Source organism: Ipomoea triloba, chromosome 15 (assembly GCF_003576645.1).
Source record: "Ipomoea triloba cultivar NCNSP0323 chromosome 15, ASM357664v1".
Lineage (NCBI taxonomy): Eukaryota > Viridiplantae > Streptophyta > Magnoliopsida > Solanales > Convolvulaceae > Ipomoea > Ipomoea triloba.
The window spans coordinates 23,439,147-23,462,500 of record NC_044930.1 but is presented as its reverse complement, the minus strand read 5'-3'; the positions used below and the strand labels follow the sequence as shown (position 1 = coordinate 23,462,500).

Genomic DNA, 23,354 nt, shown 5'->3' with positions numbered 1-23,354 from the left:
TTCATAGCAGGAAAATTAGGTTGAAATTGGTAAGGCTCGAGGTCTCCATCCAACTGTCGTTGTAATGAATCCCTCTCCTAGACTAGCAATTAATTCTGGCCACAAACCAATAACTAGTTCAAAGAAATCCCCAAATCAACATAAACCCTAGGTAAAAGATTCAATCCATTTATGCAAATAATCATAAATCGAACATCAAGATTAACAATGGATCCCTAATCCAAACCCATAAACGAACTACTCACTCATGATTGAAGTAAACAAAGCAAAGTAATAATTAATAGCCATAAACATTGCAAGAAAGTAATAAAGGAATAAGAGAACTTAACTGATAAAGAACAAATCCAATCTTCAATCTTTGATTCCAATCTTGAAATTAAATAATCTAATGTGAAACTAATCTAAACTATGCTAGGGAAATATAAACTAAAAGCTAGGGTTCAGAACTCTGTCCGGGAACCTCCTTCAATTGTAGAGAATAGGTAGAATATATAGGAGATAGATGGGCCTTGGCCCATTAGGCAACTTCCAATTCTTTTGTTTGTATTCTTGTTTCCTTTCTTCCTTGTAATTCCCTTTTCTTCCAGAACTTGTCCAAAATGCTCCAAAATTCCTCCTTTGTAGTTCCTTGTAGATAATTCAACACTTGGACAATATAACACACAAACAATTTCCAATTTCACTAGGATAAGGAAAATACAATTAAAATAAGGGGTGAATTATTGTATAAAATAGTAGATATCTGTCTATCTAATAGACTCTCTCGAGTAATAATGGTGTCCTTGTCTTAAGAAGAATTTACACGAAAATTATTTTGGCTCTCCTTGTGTGTGGTGGGTTGTGTGTAGTACTTAGAGTAGTACTTAGGATGTGTTTGGTTCGCACATGGGAATCGTAATCGGAATGGGTATCAAATACTTGGTAATGGTAATAGGTTTTGGTGAAAATATTTAGCATGTTTGGTAGTTGGGTGGAATGGAAATGATTATTAATAGTTGGCGAAGGAAGGAGGAAGGGAGATGAAACTCTTATTTCATAAGGGTATATGTTTTCTCATTAATGAGGTATTCCAAACCCATAATAACATTTACAAAACCTATCAACCAAACACAAGCAATCACTTTCATGCCCATTCCTCATGCCTAAACCCTCCAACCAAACACACCCTTACTTTTCCTTGGTTGCCCCTATCCAATTTGATTCCAAAAAAAAAAAAAAAAAAAAAAAAAAAAAAGAAAAAAAAAAAAAAGGATGACAGCGTATATACAAGTCGTCATGAATAAATTACAAATCCATCTTATCATATCAGTAAACATAATTTTAAATTTTGTTACTTTTGGTGTCGTGAGTTTGACGGCATTCTCATTTTTTATCCAAACTTGTGACTTTAATATGATGTTCTTGTTTTTTTGGTAAGTTTCAATCCTTTTTTACCAAAAATATGACAACTTGCCACCGGAAGTACGGAGTACATTTTAAGCGCAAATTATATTGTGGACCACAATGATCATAGCTGATACTTCAGTTGTGTTGAACTGATACTGCAGTTGTGTTGAAAGGAAACTGCAGTTGCACGGAACAGAGGTCGTTTATCCGTTCAACACAACTGTAGTATCCGTTCAACACAACAGCAGTATCTTTTCAACACAACTGCAGTATCCGTTCAACACAACTGCAGATGGATGACACGGCCTCTGTTCCGCACAACTACAGTTCCTTTTCAACAAAAATGCAGTATCCCTTCAACAAAACTGCAATATCTTTTCAACACAACTACAATATCAACCATGACCCATGGTCCACGGTATAACAACTGCATTTTAAGGGGTAAAATTATCCGATCCTTGTACGATGGACCAAGATTTACATTGTATTATGTACCTTGGTTCATGTGCATGATTTTGTATTATGATTTTTTTTTTTTTTTGTGTTTTGCGTTATGAAATTATGTGTTTAAGAGTATGAATTATGTACCTTTTGAACAAATTATTAATTATGTCTTGTATTATGAAATTCTATGCCTATGAACGCTAATTATGTACCTAAATCATATTTGAACAATAATTAAATAAATAACATGTGTATGTTTCTTGTGTCATGATTTATTATGTTTTGTGTTAATAAATTTTGTACCTTACGAGTATCCTTGTCTTTTCAATCTAGCTGGATCCATAATGCTATGTTATGTGTTTTATGTTTTGATTTTTTTTGTGTTTTGCGTTAAGAAATTATATTCCTTACGAGTATGAATTTTGTACGTAATATTATTTGGATGCTGATCCGTGATATAATTACCCATTTGTTTTGCAAATGTTATTCATTCTTCCCAAACGTTCTTTATTCTTCATCCTTCATGACATATTTTGAAACCCACACCATTTTTTTAAAGTAGAAAATTACAAATAAAATAAATCAAGATCAATAACTAAAAAATGTGATATTTTAAAATTTGCACTTTAAATTGGCTATTATGGCCCTCAATTAAAATTAGCAGCAATTTTGGGCTTATGGGCTTCCCAAATGGGCATACCACATTCGTATTGGGCCTACACAAATATTGGACCATAATATATGGGGAAATTACGGAAGCTATTTTGGCCCACTTAAGTACCACGGCAATAGATTGATTCGGTAGATATGTGGCGGTCGTTATATCGTGGACCATGATCCAAAAACGACACCGCTTTTTTAAGTAAGAAATAGTTGTCGTCACATATTAACGGAGCTCCGTAAATGAAATTACAGTTTAACTCAAATGATATTGTCTCACATTTGTTTTTATATTACCAAATGAAATTGTAGTTATATCGAAATGAAATTGTAGTTGTGTTGAAAGGAAACTGCAATGTATATAAAATGAAACTGAATAAAAGTTTCACATATTTGAGTGTATATTGTCTAATGAGACTGTAGTTATACCTAAATGATACTATAGTTGTGTTGTAATGAAACTATAGTATATATAAAATGAAACTGAATAACAGTTTCACATATTTGAGTGTATAATATTGAATGAAATTGTAGTTATATCGAAAGGAAACTGTAGTTGTGTTGAAAGGAAATTGCAGTGTATATAAAATAAAACTGAATAACAGTTTCACATATTTGAGTGAATATTGTTTAATGAAATATAATTGTACTTATATCGAAATGATATTGTAGTTGTGTTGTAATGAAAGTATAGTGTATATAAAATAAAACTGAATAACAGTTTCACATATTTGGGTGTATAAATATCGAATGAAACTGTGGACCATAGTCAATGTAGCAGCGTGGATCATGAAGTATGTATCATTTTAATTACACTTCAATTTTATTTGACAATGTTGCTATGTTTTTTAGTTTCATTTTCCCTCCACAATATATATATAAAACACCCACCCCAAACTAGAGGGCCCCTTCCAAGTTCCTGCTCGTCCAAGCTTATATATATAATGTTTAGATAAGATTTTAAAGGCCTTGTTTAGTTATTGACGGATCCGTCAATTTTTGACGAATCCGTCGTTTTCAGAGTTTTGACCACAGTCAAAGCGCTAAAAACCTTGTTTAGTTAATGACAGTTTGGAGCAGCGAATTTGCTCCAAACCGCCAAGTTACCAAACGCTGCAAGTAGCAGCGTTTTGGAGAAAGTAATACTTTCTCCAAAACGCCCTTATATAATAATAATAATAATAATAAATTAAATTTACAATTTGCTCAGTGCTATCTGGGTAAACTGATTTAATTAAAATGGAGCCTTGAGGCTCCTTTTATAGGAGCCTCAAGGCTCCATTCCCCACTTATCCCACTGATGTGGGATAAGTGGGGAAACAAAGGCTCCCCTCCCCCCAACCCCTACCCTTTTAAAAAAAAAAAAGTTTAAAACATTATTATTATTGTTGTTATTTATTACTAGTATCTGACCCGTGCGATGCACGGTAATAATTTTTGGCATTTTAATAGTTGAAAAGTATAGTATAATAATAGTTAAAACTTAATATCCTATTTACTTACCATTAGTGATGTTATTCAACGGCTTACGGCTCAACGTATTCACCAAATCAATACAACCTAAAAAAAGATTAAAAAAATACACAACCATCAAACCTTATAAATTTAAAATACTAACAATACGAACACCAACAATTTGGTACATTACCTTGAGTTACACAACTTATTGGTGTATGCATTAAATACGTCTCTGAAGAGGACATTATTTTCATCGTTTTATTATTAGTGTTCGATTGTATGTGCTGCAGTTCCACGTTCTCATCTAGACGACAATAATATGCATTTATTAAAAACATAACAAATATGGATACGTAAATAAATCGAGAATAATTAGTAAGTATGATACATGTAAAATATAAACATCAATGTGTATAAAATCAATTGAAATTATACAAATTTCTTTCTAAATATATCTAAGAAGTACTACAAAAATAAAAACAATGCTAAATGTTACTAACATAATGCCAAGCCATATATAGAACTTATATTATGAATCCCAAAAGTTTTGATATGCAAGCTGAATATATAGTCCTAAACTACAGCCCAACAATTAAACCCAAACCCGAGCCCATTATTACCCATATATGAACACAGGGCACCAGCTGAACCCACACACTCCCAAACGTATTCTCCTTCTCTCTGTATAATTAAGAAACCATCGCCTAATTACGGGGCTTGGGACCAGTACAGATCGATGCCCCATCCGAATCTATCTTCTACGACTGTTAATCTCTTACGCAATCGCTGAGATGATCGGCTGATCGTGTCATAATTTCAGTGCTCAAGGTCTAAATCGTGTGAATCGCCAGATTACCAATTTGAGCGAGATCTACCGTTCTTAGTTGAGAAAAACGGCGAGTAAGCCGTGTATCGCTCCTATTTTGTCCTAACCGCGATAGCCACAATGACGATCTCAAAATTTAGAAGAACGGCGAACCATCGGTTGTTTATACGCAAAGAACGAAACAAAATTCAGTTCATCCAAGCAAGATAAGTGACTACCTTCTCTTCTCCTAATATTTTATAGATGTTTACAATTACACGTTCGAGAATTTTAGCTAAAATTTGAGTACATAGTCTATAGACATCACAAATACTGTAAATACCTAAATTGAGTTTAATTTAGGGTTTATTAATATACATACAACAACATTAATGAGTTCGGTATGTTATATCATTCGTGTAGTAATATGTTGAATTCTAGCTTGATTTTCGTGTTAAAGAAAGTATGAAAATCACCTATATTTACAGTAAAACAATGTATTACTCCTAATTTTTTTTGGCTGTAATTTTGCAGGTAATAGCACTTAGATTCACCAAGTTATCAGAATAAAATCCAGGTCATTATTGATAAAACTATACTAAATAACAGGTATAGAACACCAACCATGCTACCAGCTAGCTGTAAGTTAAAGTTACCTGGAGATGTCAATTGTTGTTGAATACTGTAATCCAATGTCAAAAAGCCAAAATTTTTTTAAAACATTGTAAAGGGTAAAATTGGATGTAAAGAATTTGGGATGGTTCATAACATTATAAGTTAAAAAAATTATTTAGGGAATATAACTTGTTCAAATTACTCCCTGGTTATCAAATTATTACCTTACCTTGATACTCAGTATATTTGTATACTTTACATGAATTCATCACTTATTTATTTTTAACATGTACTTTATTTTAAACAATGAGAAAGGAATGTGCACAAAAAATTTATTAAAGTACTGAGTGGTTTCAGGGTATATTTGCATTCATGTTCAACATGAATTAGTACATTACAATGCATAAAAGGGAAAGTAGGCATTCTATATTCTATGGACTTCACTTGTCTTCAAAATATGTTATCTTCACTTGAATGTATCCATCTTGCAGTTGTCGAGTCTGTTTCTTGTTCCTTGAAATACCTGAAATGTTTAGTAAACAAAAAAAAAAAAAAAAAAAAAAACCACATGGATATCTATAATTTAGAACAAAAGTAGAAATAGATATGAAATGCATGTTGTCCAATGTTTTGTTACATAATGAGCAAAATAAGGTTCAATATTTTTAAATGACATTGTTTGAAATCTTGAAATTTGTTTAGACAATCTTCTCCTTCTTAATCACTTCAAGTCTTCCTTTCTTCATCTGCTGGGTTGAAGAGAATTGGTCCAATAGGGATCTTTTGCTCAAAGGGCTCATTCCTTGCTCTATTTCTTGTTGTCTTGGCTTGACAATATTGTTTGGGCTGTTAACTTCATCACCCCCTGATTCATCCTGCAATATTAAAAAAAAATATTAGTAAAAAACTAAATTAGTTTTTAAAAAAAACCAAATTCTGATAAGTTTGAAGTAGATTTAGGTTATTCTTACATCTTCTGAATATTCATTCCCATAGTCTTCAAGCATTTTTGAAATAAGGTCCTTTTCTTGATCGACACCAAATGAAGAACAATAAGCAGCCACTATATTTTCATCATTTAAAATCTTCATCACACCAAAAGCTGATCCATAATTCTGTTTATAATCCTTTTTTATGTTAACCTTGAAAACCATTGCTTTACCAATCAAAGACTCCAGTTCAGTAGGAACATCGACAACCTCCTAATGGTATAACCAAAAAAGCAAAGTTACAAATACACTAAACATTTGGAAAACATTAAAAATGAATACAAATATGTTTGCTATTTACCTTGACAGATCTTGAGTACAAACTATCTGCTGTCATGCCAAGTAGTTCAGAACACTCCCTATCCCACAGTAGGAAGGGAGCGTCACTACCTGCATCTGCAACCCTAACAACCAACTTATATCTTACTGTACCATTTTGCCATTTGCGATCACACTTTTCACAGTAAAGTAGTCCATTTTCAAATTTCAGTTTTTTATTACATCCTGTTGTTTTACATGAAATATAGTACCATTCTCCACTGCTTTCAATTCCAGTGATCATTGCAGGAACATAAAAATCTCCACTCTGCCAAAAGATTGCAAGGTGCCAAAAAGGTTTTAAGTTATAAAAGAATTAGCAGGTTAGTATTTGTTCTTGATACATGCATATAACTGCATTTAAAAAGTAAACAATATTAAAAGGTTATGAGATTAACCTCTGTTTGCTGATACAAATCTGAAATTGTTGTAATCACAACAGATCCAGATATAAAATTTCTTAGATCAATGGTTTGAGAAACCATAGAATTAGTACTAATACTCTTCATAGGAGTGTTTTCCTTGGTTAACCTGTTAATGATAGTATATTGTTATGTGTTTGAAAAATACATGAAATAAATACATTGTTCTTAACAGTATAAACAACTGGAATACATACTTGGCTTAAATTCTGTAAACTCGGGGCAATAGTGATTAAACCACAATTTCGTTGCATCATAGGAGCTAGTAATTCTGACCTCACCTTTAATTAAAAAAATAAAAATTAAGCAAAATCGGAGATATAGATTATAAATGCTAAATATTTCAAAAATACTGAGTGGTTTGTTTACAGATTTACCATTCACAGTCTTGGCTCGACAAAGCTGGATCAAAACAATCACGGGCTCTGGTTATGTTGAATTAAAATATGGTAGCATGGCATCAACGTGATCATCCTAGATGGTGCACTTCAGCTGTCTCTCCCTGGTGTACAGATAAGTATTAGTTCATATCTTAGTTTTTGGTACTTATAATAACAATAATAACCAAGTACTTACTCACTGTCCTGAATTAAAAAATCCATCAGCCTTGATGGTTTCCCAGCAATTAACTTTTCAACTGGAGAATGTATCTCCACAACTCTGCCCATGATGTCTTTACAGATAATAGGTAGAAAGGAAAATCATTATTTTGAGACATGTTTTTTTAAATAAATAAAATGAATTGACAGTATAACATGAAAAATATATATACCAAATAATTCCTTATCATTTAGAGTAGTTGAATCCATCAGTGATTGAAAAGACTTGAGTCGAAACATGAAATTAGGAAATTTCCTGGTCTTACATTCTTTGACAGTGGTAGAATAATTGAACTTTATTAGATATTTGTGAGTAGATGTCTTGTATGTATAGTAGTTTGTCACTACTAAAAAGTTCTTGATAGAATAAACTCTCCCCTCAACAAAAACACTACGATACTTGACAACATCTTCTCTGGAAATAGTACCATGTATGTATGTACCCTATATAATAACTCATAATATATAATTAGTAAAAAAAAGCTTTTAAAAATCCAGTAACTACATTCATAAAACATACTTACAACATTAAACTTACCTCCTCATCGTGGAAGAGACATTCTTTGCTCTTACTAATCGCTTGTCCACGTAATGCATGTACTTCATAACTTCGCACCAACCGCACTCGTATTGCTCTACGGGTGTGAATAGGGCTAACCTGAGAAGCAAGAACATATTGAGAGGGCATTTCGAAATTATTTTTGCAGAGTTCCTCTTTCAGAATATGTAGTTTGTGATGAATCCCTCTCATATTAATGTACTATTTATACTCTAATTTTCATTCAGATTCAAAATAGAATCATTACTATTCGTAATTAATATCCTTGGGATATTGAACAGTTTTGTGGGCTTAAATTAATTCAGGGACTATGTGTATTCTGCATTCATTATATTGGTTTAGTCATATGATTACTTTTAATTGAAATCAGATACTGTAAAACTGAAGAGGCATATTAACTACTTAGAAAATGATGTTATCTTTAAATGCAAAAACAAAAGGGCTACGTAGCATTTACACCGCTGCAGTCTCCAAAAACACACATTCATATGCTATGCAAGACATGCTACACCGCTGCAGTCTCCAAAAACACACATTCATATGCTATGCAAAACGACGTCGTACTAAATGGGCGGGAACTAATGATTGGCAAAAACATTTTGCTATTATATAGAGTATGATTTATTGTTATTATTTATATATATATATATATATATATATATATATATATATATTATGTATACTCTTTTGGTTATTTTACATGTTAACCGCTAATCTAAACAACTAATTTTACCAAACATCTTTTTAAAAACCGCTAATACAATCCACTGGTCAAACCCGCTAATACAATCTGTTATTTGATAACCGCTAACACAATCCGCTACCGCTAAAAGCTAACCACGGATAACCAAACTAGCCTAAAGTCAATTTTCACTTTTAACCTTAGCAATTTAGGATTTAGTAGTTGTCTTTTTAGATATAGCATATGAGTTTATAACTAAGGACTAAACGAGCAACCTTTCAAATAACTTAACAATTCGTCGTTAACTTAATGACTAAAACTTCTTTCTCTTTTTTTTTTCATTGTATTATGAATATTTTAACATATTCATAAGTATTTACTTTTAATTTCTTAAATCAACCAAAATGTGAAATATTATTTTCTTTATTTTTTCATAACCAATCCATGGAATAAAATTTTATTTTCTATTAATTTGTTCAATTCTTTTTTGCAATTTTATTTCTACTTCTTGATTTTTTTTCTCAGCAACTATTAAAGTAATTTCACACTAATCTAACAATGGAATATATATTTTTAAAGTAATTTTTCATGAAATTTAAATTTAATTTATTCTTAATTATTTTTCACAAATCAAATTAGCAGTTAGTGAATAGTGATGATGAATGTGACTGATTTTGTGTGGCACAACTTTTGGAGGTCTTCATCAATATACTACCACATCCATCAAGGTAAAATAAAGAAAGAAAAAAGGGAATAATAAAAAGGTGGAGTCAATAGAAAGCAATGTTAGCTGTCATGTATGACATGCTTGGATTCTTATTCACACATTTCTCCTTTCTTCAATTAAATTTCTTTTCCCTTTTTTACTTGGTGGGGGCTAATGTTTTCTATTCTATTCAACTATTGCTTTCAACTGCAATTCACAGTGCAAAACACTTCATCTCTCTCTCTCTCTCTCTCTCTCTCTCTCTCTCTCTCTCTCTCTCTCTCTATATATATATATATATATATATATATATATATATATATATATATGATTGCACCGCAACTACTACGTGATTGCACCGCAACGGCTCCCAAACATGCTTGGAGGATCTTTGTGGTGCAATTGTATCTGTTGCGGTTCAATCATTCAGTAGTTCGCAGTTTCGTACGTTAAGGTCAGTTCGAACCTGATTATGGACCCCTGTCTCCCTCCCTCCCCCCCCACCCCCGCTCTCTCTCTCTATATATATAGACACACACACACACCCACATCCACACATGATCATGTATTTTATTTAATTTATTACTAATTAACTGTTGAAACCCAACATCATTGAAGAAGTTTAATTTATATTTTAGTGTGATAAATGAATATAATACTATTATGAGAAAATCACTATTTTTGTCACTCAATTGTTTCTTAATAACTATTAATATAGTTCATAATTTTCAATTTCAACTAATTTGATCATCGAATTGTTTAAAATCTTATCAATTAAATCCTTCTAGCAGGAACCAAAGTGATGAAATTTTAAAATGTGAAAATCGCCATTTTAGTTCCTGAAAGGGTTTAATTGACGAAATTTTAAACAATTCGAGGATCAAATTGGTTGAAATTGAAAGTTAGGAACTACGTTGACAATTTGAAAATAACTGAGGGGCGAAAATGGTGATTAATTCTAATATTATTAATGTTAACAAGATAATTTATACGGGATGTTTAACCGTTCGTAATAATAATGATGTTGGTCTTAGACCCAAATTTGTGTTTGGATTAATCACTTCTTTGATTAGGTTAAGTAATCAGTTAGATTTAAAGTGATAAGAGCAATGTGGACATGTGGTGTTTTAGCCGGCTAAGGGCATCCTTGTTATTTATATATTTTGGATTATTTCTCATTTAGCTTCGACCAACCGGAGGTGTTGGTTTTACGGTCACTGGGTAGTCGGACAGCTAACCGACACAACCGTAAAACAAAGGAAAAAAACAATAGGAAAAATTGACAAAGTGATTATAAGTGAATTGAATTCAGAACCCATTTCAATGTGCCCCAAATTAAATCATGTGCTCCATCCAACTAAAAGTCTAAGCTGATAATTGGACTGCACATTTATGCTCACACGCCTCCTCACGTGTGCGGGCCGATTGACTTTGATGGGCTCCAAGCAACACGTGGACCATTGGGGTGGCTCTGATACCAAATTAAATCATGTGCTACGCAACTAAAAGTCTAAACTGATAGTTGGACTGCACATACTATATTTATGCTCACACGCCCCCTCAACGTGCTTTTTGGGTGATGCGGAGATTTGAACTCATGACCTTTTGCATGGCTCTGATACCAAATTAAAGCATGTGCTCCATCTCAACTAAAAGCCTAAGCTGATAGTTGGACTGCACATACTATATTTATGCTCACAGTGAGATGGAGCACATGCTTTAATTTGTGAGCATAAATATAGTATGTGCAGTCCAACTATCAGCTTAGGTTTTTAGTTGAGATGGAGCACGCTTTAATTTTGTATCAGAGCCATGCAAAAGGTCATGAGTTTGAATCTCCGCGTCACCCTCAAAAAGAGACTTCCACGTGTTGCGCTTGGAATCCACCGCACACGTTGAGGGGGCGTGTGAGCATAAATATAGTATGTGCAGTCCAACTATCAGCTTAGGCTTTTAGTTGAGATGGAGCACATGCTTTAATGCCATCGCAAGCTCCTCCACCAGTACCTTCGCATGCCCAAGATACTCCGAAGCCGTGCTATCACCTTGACGCAGCTCTTGCAACTGCGTGAGAAGGCTAAGAAAACGAGCCCGAGTGACGGACCTGAAGGCAGTTTCGATCTCCTGCCATAACGACCGAGACGTAGTGTGACCGAGAGCAAGATACAGAACCTCTTCCGACAAGGAAGCAACAATCATCGAGAGGACGGTCTGGTCTTGCTGTTCCCAGGCAGCGACAACGGGATCCTCGGGCAGCGGTGCGTCATCATCCTTGTTAGCTTCCGGCCGCGGCGGACAAATAGATGAACCATCAACGAACCAGAGAAGACTCTGACAGCGAAGGAATAGAATAATTTGCGCACGCCAGTACATGTAATTCTTGGACGACAGCTTGAGGGAGACAAAATGATGGGCGGAGTTAAGAGAAGTCGGAGCCGGCGAAGGGAGAACCGGCAACGCCGCAGCAGTGACGGTGCGCTCGGAGGAAGCTTCAGACTGATTTACGGAAGCCATTAGCCAAAATTGAAAACCGAGCGAATGATACCAGATGAATGTATGTGTATTGAATAATCTAATAGGTTACAATAATCACATAAAATACATATAGACAACTACACAACAAGAAGTCTAAAGAGACTACACTACTAGAGTCCTATTGCCCCATGGATATATATTTATACAAGATTTACCTGCCTTAGAAAAGGAAAGAAAGAAAGTTAACAAATTTGAATTTAGGAAAGCCCCTCAAACCGCCATACTTATTTCTTAATGTTAAAAAAGAAAATCTCGCGCAAAATCTAAGGTTGGGGGAATCTCTGGAAGATCTTCATTAACCTTCTCCGCTAGATGGGCAACCAGACGACCGGGCCCTACCTGTTTTCTGGACAACGTGGTCGAGCTGCAAGCTCTTGGTACCGAAATATACTCCTGACTCAATACCCTACCCAGGATATCCATCGGGAGGAATCTGGAATGGTGGCATGCTAGGACTTGTACATATTTGCTCCACTACCTTATACTGGGTCCTAGATCTCTAATCGGCTGCTCTAAACTTCTAATGGCAGACGCGTCTCTTTAACTAAAATGTTTTTGTCAATTTATCATTAGGTCAAGTTGCATTCACCTTGGGTCTTCTTCGCATGATGATAAATTGGACAAAGAGCTTAGATAAGTATATGAGTGTCATTAACTCTATCCTTTAATATTATTTATATAAAGTGTGAACAAAGGACTAAATAAAAAGATTAAAAAAAAAAAAAGGAAAAACTTTAACTAAGATCATGAAATGAATCATATCCTTTGAGAGGTTAAATTGATCCGTGCATTCTTCAAGTCTTTCAATTATTTATGTTTGCCTTTTTGTTGAATGCCTTAAAGTTTCATTGGACTGCCCATTGGTAGTAAAATGATTGCGTTTATTATTGGACTATAAACCCTAATAATATTATTAATGACAGATATAACGTTCCATTCAATAACCATGTATCTATTACCACATTAATCATTGAGTCTTCATTAAGGAACTCATCAATTAATTTAATCAAACTAATTCAAATTCCTATGATCTCTCTCTCTCTATTATTATTATTTTTTCTTGCATGGTACCACGGTCCACGTACAGCACACCAGCTCATTTGCCTTTATTTTATAATTTATTGGAGTATAAGTTTTTGAACCTATTAATGTGCATCCTCTCTAGACGCGAATCTCCATGCTATACAATTCAATAAGTCTTAGAAATGCTCTTGTATAAATAGTGGTGCAAATCTACTTTTAAAACCGGGACAAAAGCTTACTTTAAACCTTTTCCCTCCATTCTTCCAACTCAAATGGGTCAACTTTGATAACCAATTTCTCATTTACCCATTATCTATTTTAAGCGTACAATATATCAATCTCTTCGTCTAACTCCAAAGAACTGGAATCCGCTTTGACCCGACCCAAATCAGAAGTGGACCTCACATATATTTGTACTACAAAATAGTCATTTAAAATGTCATTTTATGCCATGTTTTCCAACATTTCACTCAAGTCATTAAATTTATCAGTTTTGAACTAATCTGAGATTTTAAAAAAAAAAATTCTAAACTCTTAATTTTTTTTGTCTTAATTTCGAGTTACGATTATTAGTACTGATATATATATATATATATACACACACACACACATATATATATATATAAAAGAAGAAAAATACTATGGAAATATATGTAATCTACAACATTAGGAAAGAGAAACGGATCTAACTCCTTTGAGGAGTTTGAGCTCCAAGGACTCTAAAAACATATAAAATAACATTGGAATGATATGATCGTAATGCGTAACCATCCAATTTGTGAACAATTTTAGATTATCTATGAATATATTTGATCAAACAATACCAATCTCTTTCCATAATTTCTCTAATAGTTTCAAGTAAATGATTATGAAGTTGTACCCTCAATTTCAAAGTCACCCCTTTCAAATATTGTTATGATAATTTTGGTTTGATATTCCTAACAAAAATCACTACAACCCCAAGATTGAGGAACCTAAAGTAGCTATTGTTAAAATGTCAAGACTACCACGATAAAAATTATTTAAACCATCTTTAAAAAAAAAAGGAAAATAATTTGTTGAATTTTCAATTACAAGTATAGTGAATTTAATCATCTATTTATGGCCCCTGATTGAAGTGAAATCCATACATTATTAGAATCATGAAAATTTAAAAAAAAAAAAAAGTAAATAAAAATTAAACAAAGTGTGGTCTAGTTACACTTACTATAAGAGCAATTTAATTTGATCTTGTGAAATTTCTATAACTTGCAAATCAAATTGTTAACTCATCACATGTGTTGTCATCCAGGAGGAAAATTTGCTTATCAATGAGTATGTCATAAATTGCAATATTGATCTTCCCTAATCGACTTACAAATAACACTAATGATATTAAGATATGTATCTCTATTATTTTCTCCTTGCAAAATGAGTAGTTTAATTCCATATGGTAGAATCTCTATAACTCGCAAACAAAATTGTTCCCCGTCACATGTGTTGTCATCCTGTTAGTAAAAAATTAAAGTTTGCCTCTCAATAAACATGCCATAAACTGCAATACTCATTTCTCCTAATCAACTTATGAATAACACAATTAATATTAAGATATGGGTCCTTATCATTTTCAATTCTCCTTACAAAATCATCACAATAACTACTAACAAATCACTTTCAAGCTGCACATACATTTGATTTACCGAAAAGCTCAGAGGCGTTACCCAAAGATGCACTCTGGGTGAAACTCGTCTTATGACCTTAGTAAACAAAGGACCACAGTATAAGGAGATAAACAAGTCCAATAACTGACTGATTCAAACAAAATAAAATTCAATAGACAACTTTCACTTTGAATCTGACTTAAATCATTGTGGTTACCAAGACAACTACTCGACCAATTTAGCTGTAATTGTCCCTATGATCCACATACCAATATTTTCTATTCCAATACAGCGACAAATCATGATAAATAGCACAAAATTCGGTCGCCAGGCTAACTTTTGATCCCTAAATTGAAGTAGTGCAATTGAGCTTTCAAATGATTTTAAAGTAAGATACTAAAATTATACGTGATGGACTCAAAAAACACCCAAAATTGAAAATTTTAATGGCCCTCTTTGACACCGAAATATGAGAAGTGACACATACCCCTTTAAGTGGTTAAGGAGCACGGGGGGTGGTCGCGTTCAAGCTGTCATGTCTAGTACTACCAAATAGACATTTCATGTAAGTGGATATAACATATATAGAGAGAGACTAGAGAGAGAGAGAGAGAAAGAGAGAGCTAAGAGAAAAGGACAGTGGAAGCCAAAGGGGATGACTATTGATGAAGATATACTTAGAAGACGTGAAAGTAGAAACAAACTTTCTGAGTCAGTACTGGATGATACTTTCCAACTTTACCACCCATGCCAGAAACCAGAAACTACACTGGAGGAATAATCACCCAACATCGTCATCTTCAAATCCATACTTTATTTGTTTTGTTTTGCTGGGAATTGCCAGTTTCTACTTTGCCATAATCCAAAATCACCTTGTTTGAATCACTTAGTACTTTGTTATGTTACATTAAGAACATAAACTAACAATATAATTAAGGAAATGTGGATTAAGAAATGATTGTATGGATAAATGGTATATTTTGTAAGATATAGGCCCTATTTGGTAAAATAGATAGCCTATCAGTCAATTCTAACTTATTTGATCATTATTAGCTGTTTGATTTGATTAAAAAATTAATATAAAAGTATGTGGTTAATAAGCTTTTTGTAACTCTAAAATGCTAAAATTCAAAAAGCTACTCCAACTAACTTTTTCAATTAGTTTTTTTAGAAAAGAAATTATACCAAACAGCTATCAGTTTTTTTTTTTTTTGAAAGGTAAACGTAGAATTCCATTAATTCATAACATAAAACGTTTACATCAATGATCAATGAAATGGTAAATCATTCCTTACAGTCAGACATAGAAACAACTTTTCTAACTATGCTATAGAAAACTTGAATCGCAAACTGTTTCATAACTAGGAAGCTATGTTCCTTCAGGGAGCTTAAAGCTTCATCAAAGATCTGGGTCTTCGTCATCATTCTTTTTTGCTCGTTGCCCAGGATAAGATCAACACTTGCCGAAACCAAACTAAACGATTTATGCTAATGAAAATGAAAAGCTCGTGAAAGCAACGAGATGAAAAATGCTCGTGAAAGTAACGAGAGGAAAACACAATAATAAAGAAAATAAAAAGTGGGTAAACTCAAAATAGGGTTGGGAGTTCAAGACTACCAACACAAAGTTCAATACCTACTATTATTTTATTCAAAGGGAGAGAAAACGGAAGAGGAAGATCTGTGGCGGTGGTTGGAGGCGGACGGAGCTGCGACGATGATCGGGGTGGAAGAAGAGCGAGAGCAAAAGTTGAAGGTGACCAAAACCGCCGAGTCAAAGCTCCATTAGAGCTCCGGCCGAAGGCCGGCGGTGGAAGCCGAAGTTGAGCAGCAGAGAAAAGCGTTTGGTTTTAGAGAGAGAAGGGAGGAAGCATTAGGGTTTTCCAAAATAGCTATCAGTTAACAATTGATTTATCAAACATCTTTCTACAATCAACTAATGTTATCAATTAGTCATACCTTCTAACCCAAACCTAATCAGCTATTTACCGAACACCTCATCTGTTCATTATAATGCTATAGGATAGGTATTTATATAAGGCAAGGCTCATAACAGAAAGCGACGCTAATCTCTCAATCCGTATTGCTCGGGTAATTGAACCTAAGTTGGTCTTGGTTGATCCACTACCTCCAAAAGTAAGTAAATGCTTTGAGTTGGACCTGAGATCCAAATATCATTGTTGTATCAATTATCATGTCACGAAACAATAATAAAACAATTACGGAAGCAAAAAAAAAAAAAAAAAAAATACCTCCAACCCAGTAGTTATACCTTGGACCATGGGTCATGACTGATACTGTAGTTGTCTTGAACGAATATTGCAGTTGTGTTGAATGGATACTACAATTGTGTTGATAGGGCCGGGAACTGCAGTTGTGCGGAACAGAGACCATTCCATCCGTCTAGAACTGCAGTTGTGTTGAACTGATACTGCAGTTATATTGAACTGATACTGCAATTGTGTTGAACGGATACTGCAATTGTATTGAACGGATGAACAAACTCTGTTCCGCGCAACTGCAGTTTCCTTTTAACACAACTGCAGTATCTTTTCAACACAACTGTAGTATCCGTTCAACACAACTGCAGTATCAACTATGACCACAGTATAATTTGTGCCTCCAACCATTGTGCGACGTAATCAAGTGAAAGACCAATACAACAACTTTTTCTCACTTTTCTCTTTACTTTAAAATGTTTAGAACGCAGGTAATAAGAGAACCTTATGCAGTTATGCCATAAAATCAAGAATAATATATGAATAAAATTCCATTCTGAAAATAAAACACAAACAATTACATTAAAATCCCTAATAACTAATATTAAGCACACAAGGAAAAAAAAAAAAAAGATGAATAATCTCAGTCATCAAAAGATCAAAGATGAACGCTCCAAAACAATTCTTATTTCTTACCTAAATAGGTTGTCTCATTTGATTTTATATATATATATATATATATATATATATATATATATATATATATATAGGATGGCATTCAGGTGTGTACGGGTCGCCCAAGAGAGAACTGCGGACGAATCGCAGCGTGCCACGTGTTCAGCATGTAGTTGCACCTAACGTTATAACTAGATGCACGTAATGTTATAACTAGAAGCACCCAGGTGCATAAATGTTAACAAGGTAAATTACTTGCACTTGTAAGTGAAAATAGGTGCACACGTGCAAGTAAAATGTATTATAAGTGCAAGTAAATTATACACTGAGCATCAATATTAAGTGCACCTAATGTTATAACTAGGTGCACCTAGGTCGCCCCCAAGTGGATGAATGTTAACAAAGTAAATTGTTAGGAACATCATGTAATAGGTTTTGATGATACCAACTGATAAGTAGAAATCCCCAAGTCTCGATACATAGGCAAAACGCTGTAAGTTCGACAAGTAAACCAAGAGCGAAAATACAACCGGGTAACTTTGAGCTCAACTCGGAAAATATTTAAGCTTGAGGTAAATTTGTTTGAACATCTTAGAAGTCTCGTGTGTTGTAATCATATAGACAGATCAGAAGAAAGCATGGGACAACACTGGAGGAATAAGGGTCTGCGAGACATCAACTAAGTCTCGAGACATAAGCAGAGTTCGAGAGGTAGGACCTCTCGATACAGTTATCCAGTTCGAGACATAAACAGAGTTCGAGAGATAGACCTCTCGATATTTGAGTTCGAGACATCAAGCAATCAAGATATCAACCTTAGTCTCGATACACTAACAATTCTCCAACAAAGCTGAATGACGGTCATACTTAAAGTTTGGAGAAGAAGAATATCATGGAGATGGAATAATGAAGAGGTGCCGAACGTGAAGATTTCAAAATGGGCGGAAATGGATGACACGTCAGATTTCCACCACAAACGGTCAAAAGGTGCACCAATGCTGAAGTGATCTGATTCCCTACAAACAAGGAATAATGGGAATATAAAAAGAGTAACTTTTACCAAAAGACGAAAGTGGAGCATGGACTCAAGAAAAGTGAACTATGGAATATTCACTACAAGACAAAGAGGTTCAAGTTACAAGATCACCACTCCATGAAATATGCTGAAAATATGCAAGACCCATGATCAGCATGGGAGACAAATTTCAAACGGAATAATTTTCCCTCCAACGGAATTATTCCTCTACTCTCATATATAAGGACGTAGAGACACAGAAGAAAAGAGGGTGAAGGGGTTCGAAATTCTTAAGAAGTGTCCGTCTAAAACGTTCAAGTGCAAGTACTTAAATTTGGAATATCATCCTGATATTCAAAAACAGCGAGAAAACACATCTAAGTGTTTAAGAGAGTTACAAAGCTTAAACTGTTATACATCTAGAAGGTGACCGAAGCTGCTCTACATCGAAGTTGATTCAACGATAGCTTGTGGTCAGATTGGAGCCTGTTACATTCAACTGTGACAACCAAAAACACCTTGCTTTGGATTAAGCAAGAGAGGTGGAGTAACCTGGCAGCTGTCCGAGTGAAAGAAACCTGAGGCTTGACGCGGGCTTGGTGATCAAAGGTCAAGTGCTCGAGAGGTGGAGTAGCTGGAAGCGGGGAGAAAGACCTTGGAGAGGCGGAGTAACCTGGGAGCTGTCTTGTGAAGATCCTGAGGCTTGACGCGGGCTTGGTGATCAAATGTCAAGTGCTCGAGAGGTGGAGTAACAAGAAGCGGGGCGAAAAACCTGAGGCTTGAGGCGGGCTTCGTGATCAAAGCTCAAGCGCTCGATATTGTACTAAAAAGGGAAGTTTTTAGTGCAATCCTTCCAGGGAGTTTCTGGAAGAAGAGTGGACGTAGGCGGGTTGGCCGAACCACTTAAAAATCTCTCTTGCATTTACTTACTGCTTTTATCTCTCGCTAACCTCTCGATTGCACTGCATATAAACGCACTTCTCGAACTAACTTAAACTCGTGCCAACTAAAAGGGGATAACATTTCCGCTGCGCATAAAACTTTGTCTTCACCTCGTGAGGTATCAAACCTAAACATCCTAAGTTCAATACACACGAGAGGTCGAAAAGATTTGCAAAATCTTATACAAGTCTATTCACCCCCCCCCCTCTAGACTTGTACCCCATCCCCTTGGGACCAACATAAATTACTTGTACAAGTGGCAAGTAAAATATATATATATACATACCTATTCTTCAACCATTATAAATAGTTTGTAACAAAAAGCATTACTAATCAAGATATAATGACTATTAAATGTTATAAATGTTAGAAAAAATGTTTGTATTCTGTAATATTTTCTTAGATACCACAAAAAATACAAAAGAAAATATGGGAACAAAAATTGGATCATATAAAATCTTTGTCAGACATGTAATCACTTTTCTATAAGTCTTTAATCTCTCTTTACAAGCAACAAGAATACCTGATTAAGACTTATGAGATACAAGAAGATATATAGAAATCTCGGGTTGCTCTATCAAGAATTTCCCTTTTAAGTTGTGTTACTGAGAATTCTATCTAAAAATATACTTTCAGATGTTTCTACAGATAACATAAGAAAATATGACAGTGATAAAATAAACTTTTCATCTATTAGGCATTAACCTTTCATCTCTCAAACATCTGTCTTAGAGTTTTATGTGTCAGACCTTTAATCTCGGGCCTCTCTCATATCTTCTTGTCTAACCATTTTCATATACATCATGCATGTCTGTCTGAGAATACCTATTAATACATATATAGAGAAAATTGTCATTTTGGTCCAATGACTATTATAGTAGTGTTAATTGCTATCCGCGACTTTCAAAAATGTTAATTGCGTACCTTAACTATGCATTTTTTTCTCAATTTTGGTCACGCCGGCCAAATTGCCCGCCAAATGTGACCGGAAAAAATTAAACCTCATTTTATCCTGAATTGAAAGGGGCAAAATAGTATTTTCATGTTATGTCTGACTTGATCTTTGATTATATCCAACTTGACCAAAGTAAATTGCCCTAATCTCGCCAAATCCATTCAAACCTAATTGACGAAGAACGAGAAACAATCGCGATGTTTCAGATAATGATGTTGAGAGAGCTTTAAGTAATGGAGCGAAAGATCTAGGGTATGCATACAATTCTTCCAGGATGTTTCAGATAATGATGTTGAGAAAGCTTTAAGTGCCAGCTAAGAATGTATGCATACAATTCTTCCAGGATAAGGTAAAAGATATAGGGTATTCTGAAATAGGAGCATACATTTATGACTTTGCAAATGGTAGCTTGAACTTACTTCAAACATATAATGATGTTGAGAAAGCTTATGGAGTGAAAGCAGGTCAGATGGATTTGGCAAGATTATGACTAGGGATGGCAATGGGTCGGGTGTGGGTTGCCGCCGAGTCGAGGAGGTCTACATCCATCATTCGACCCACCTTACATTTTCTCCACCCACCCCCACCTCCAACCCGTATCGAGTAAATTTTTTCAAAACCCACACCCACCCCATCGGGTGCAGATGCCCACTGCGTATCCACTACTTATTAACTTATTATTATATTTTCAAAAAATAATATTTAAATTACTTACCCATAATAAAATAATAAAATTCATTAGTTATACTAAAACATAAAATAATAGAAATATTTGAATATAATAACTAAATTGTTAATTTTTAAAAATAAACATATAGTTTAGATGTAAAAATAGTAAAATGTTACCCAAAGTTATTGAAACTTTTATTATTAACTATATACTAGTACTACTAATTTTACTATTATATATATACACACACATGGTGGGTCGGGTGAGGTTCTAAGCGGGTTTTGTACGTAGAACCCGAATCCAATCCGACCCACCGCAGGTTTACATTTTTAAGACCCACCCCCGACCCACCACCGACTACCACCCAAAAAAACTCGATCCATACGGGGTGGATTCGGGTGGATATCCACTGGGCAGATTGAAATTGCATTCCCTAATTATGACTTTGGTCAAGTTGGATACAGTCAAAGACCAAGCCAGACATAACATGAAAAGAATATTTTGCCCCTTCAATTCAAGAAAAAATGAGGTTTAATTTTTTTCGGCCACATTTGGCCGGCAATTTGGCCAGCGTAACCAAAATTGAAAAAAATGCATAGTCAAGGTACGCAATTAACATTTTTGAAGGTTGAGAATAGCAAATAACACTATTACAATAATCATTGGACCAAAATGACAATTTTCTCACATATATATTACATATTTTTATTTCCAAACACTAAGAAGAAGTTACCAGAAAGTTTTATGGAGGTTATAAACTCCAACTTCCAAAGGATAATAAACTTAATTTAAATTTAAACATTTAAATTAATCCACAGCTATAATATAACTATTACAGCATGTTTGGTTCACATAATGAATTTTAAGGGAATAGGAATGTTATTCCTTGGGAATGGAATAGACATGGAATGGAATAGACATGGAATGGAATAGAATTTGTATTCCGTTGTTTGGTTCATGAAAGGAATAGACTTTAGGAATGTTATTCTAGTGTTTGGTTGGTTGAAGGAATAGAAATGAAATATATATTTAAAAGACATAAATACCCTTTTACAAAATATTATAGTAATAATAATATTATAGTAATAATAATAATAATAATAATAATAATAATAATAATAATGATAATAATAATAATAATATTATTATTATTATTATTTAAAATCATTATTGTTATTTAAAATCATTATTATTATTATTATTATTATTATTATTATTATTATTATTATAAAAAGTGGAAGAGTTACGTTGTGAGTACTTTCCTAGTGCAAGAGAAGCACCTGACAAACTAAAATTAGGTTCTTAACCCAAAACACAATTCTAAAATCTAAAGCCACCCGCCGCCACCACTGGACAATCGAACTCCCCAAGCCATCAGAAGATTGCGACTTGCGAAGATCCTCCGGCTGGGTGGCCAGCACCAGTCTGAGCATAAAGTTTATGATGAGATCATAGTCTCCATTTGCGAAGCCAAAGCCTCCACTACCAACGACATCCACAGACTGCGACGGAACGATCTAAAACGACGGGAAATCGCCGGTTACCGATCGATGATCGGACCATCTGAGGCTGATCGCAAAGATTAGACGACTCCATCCCTGTCACCCATTTCATGATTCGACGAAAGAGATGAGAAGACAGAGAGAAAGATAGCATAAAGTTTTTAGGTTAAACAAGGGCAAAATGGGAAGTAAAATATAAAAACTATTCCTGAGAACCTAGGAATAGCCTAATACCATGGGGGGCCCTGGTAATAGCTATTACCCTTGCAAGAGTAATAGCTCATTCCCAATGTTCCTGTGAATACAAATGCGAACCAACCAACGGAATAGGCTATTACTGGGAATGCTATGCCATTCCCTACCTATTCCGTGAACCAAAAACTCTCATTGTCAACAAATCTCCCAAGTAGTTAATATGATTGGCTTCAAACTATTCTTTTTTATTTTTTTCATAGTATTAATAAAATACTTAGTAAATAAATATATAACATTATTTTGTATTATAACTTTGATATATAATTACAAGATAGTGTAA

General features: G+C 34.2%; 1 long non-coding RNA gene across 1 annotated transcript; it reads left to right on the top strand.

Annotated features, from left to right (window-relative positions):
* The first annotated feature begins 4,622 nt into the window (after nt 1–4,622).
* LOC116006069 lies at nt 4,623–8,583 on the top strand. The gene is made up of 3 exons (XR_004095042.1): nt 4,623–5,362; nt 6,925–6,998; nt 7,469–8,583. It is a non-coding gene; the product is annotated as an uncharacterized LOC116006069 (long non-coding RNA).
* The last annotated feature ends 14,771 nt before the right edge of the window (nt 8,584–23,354 follow it).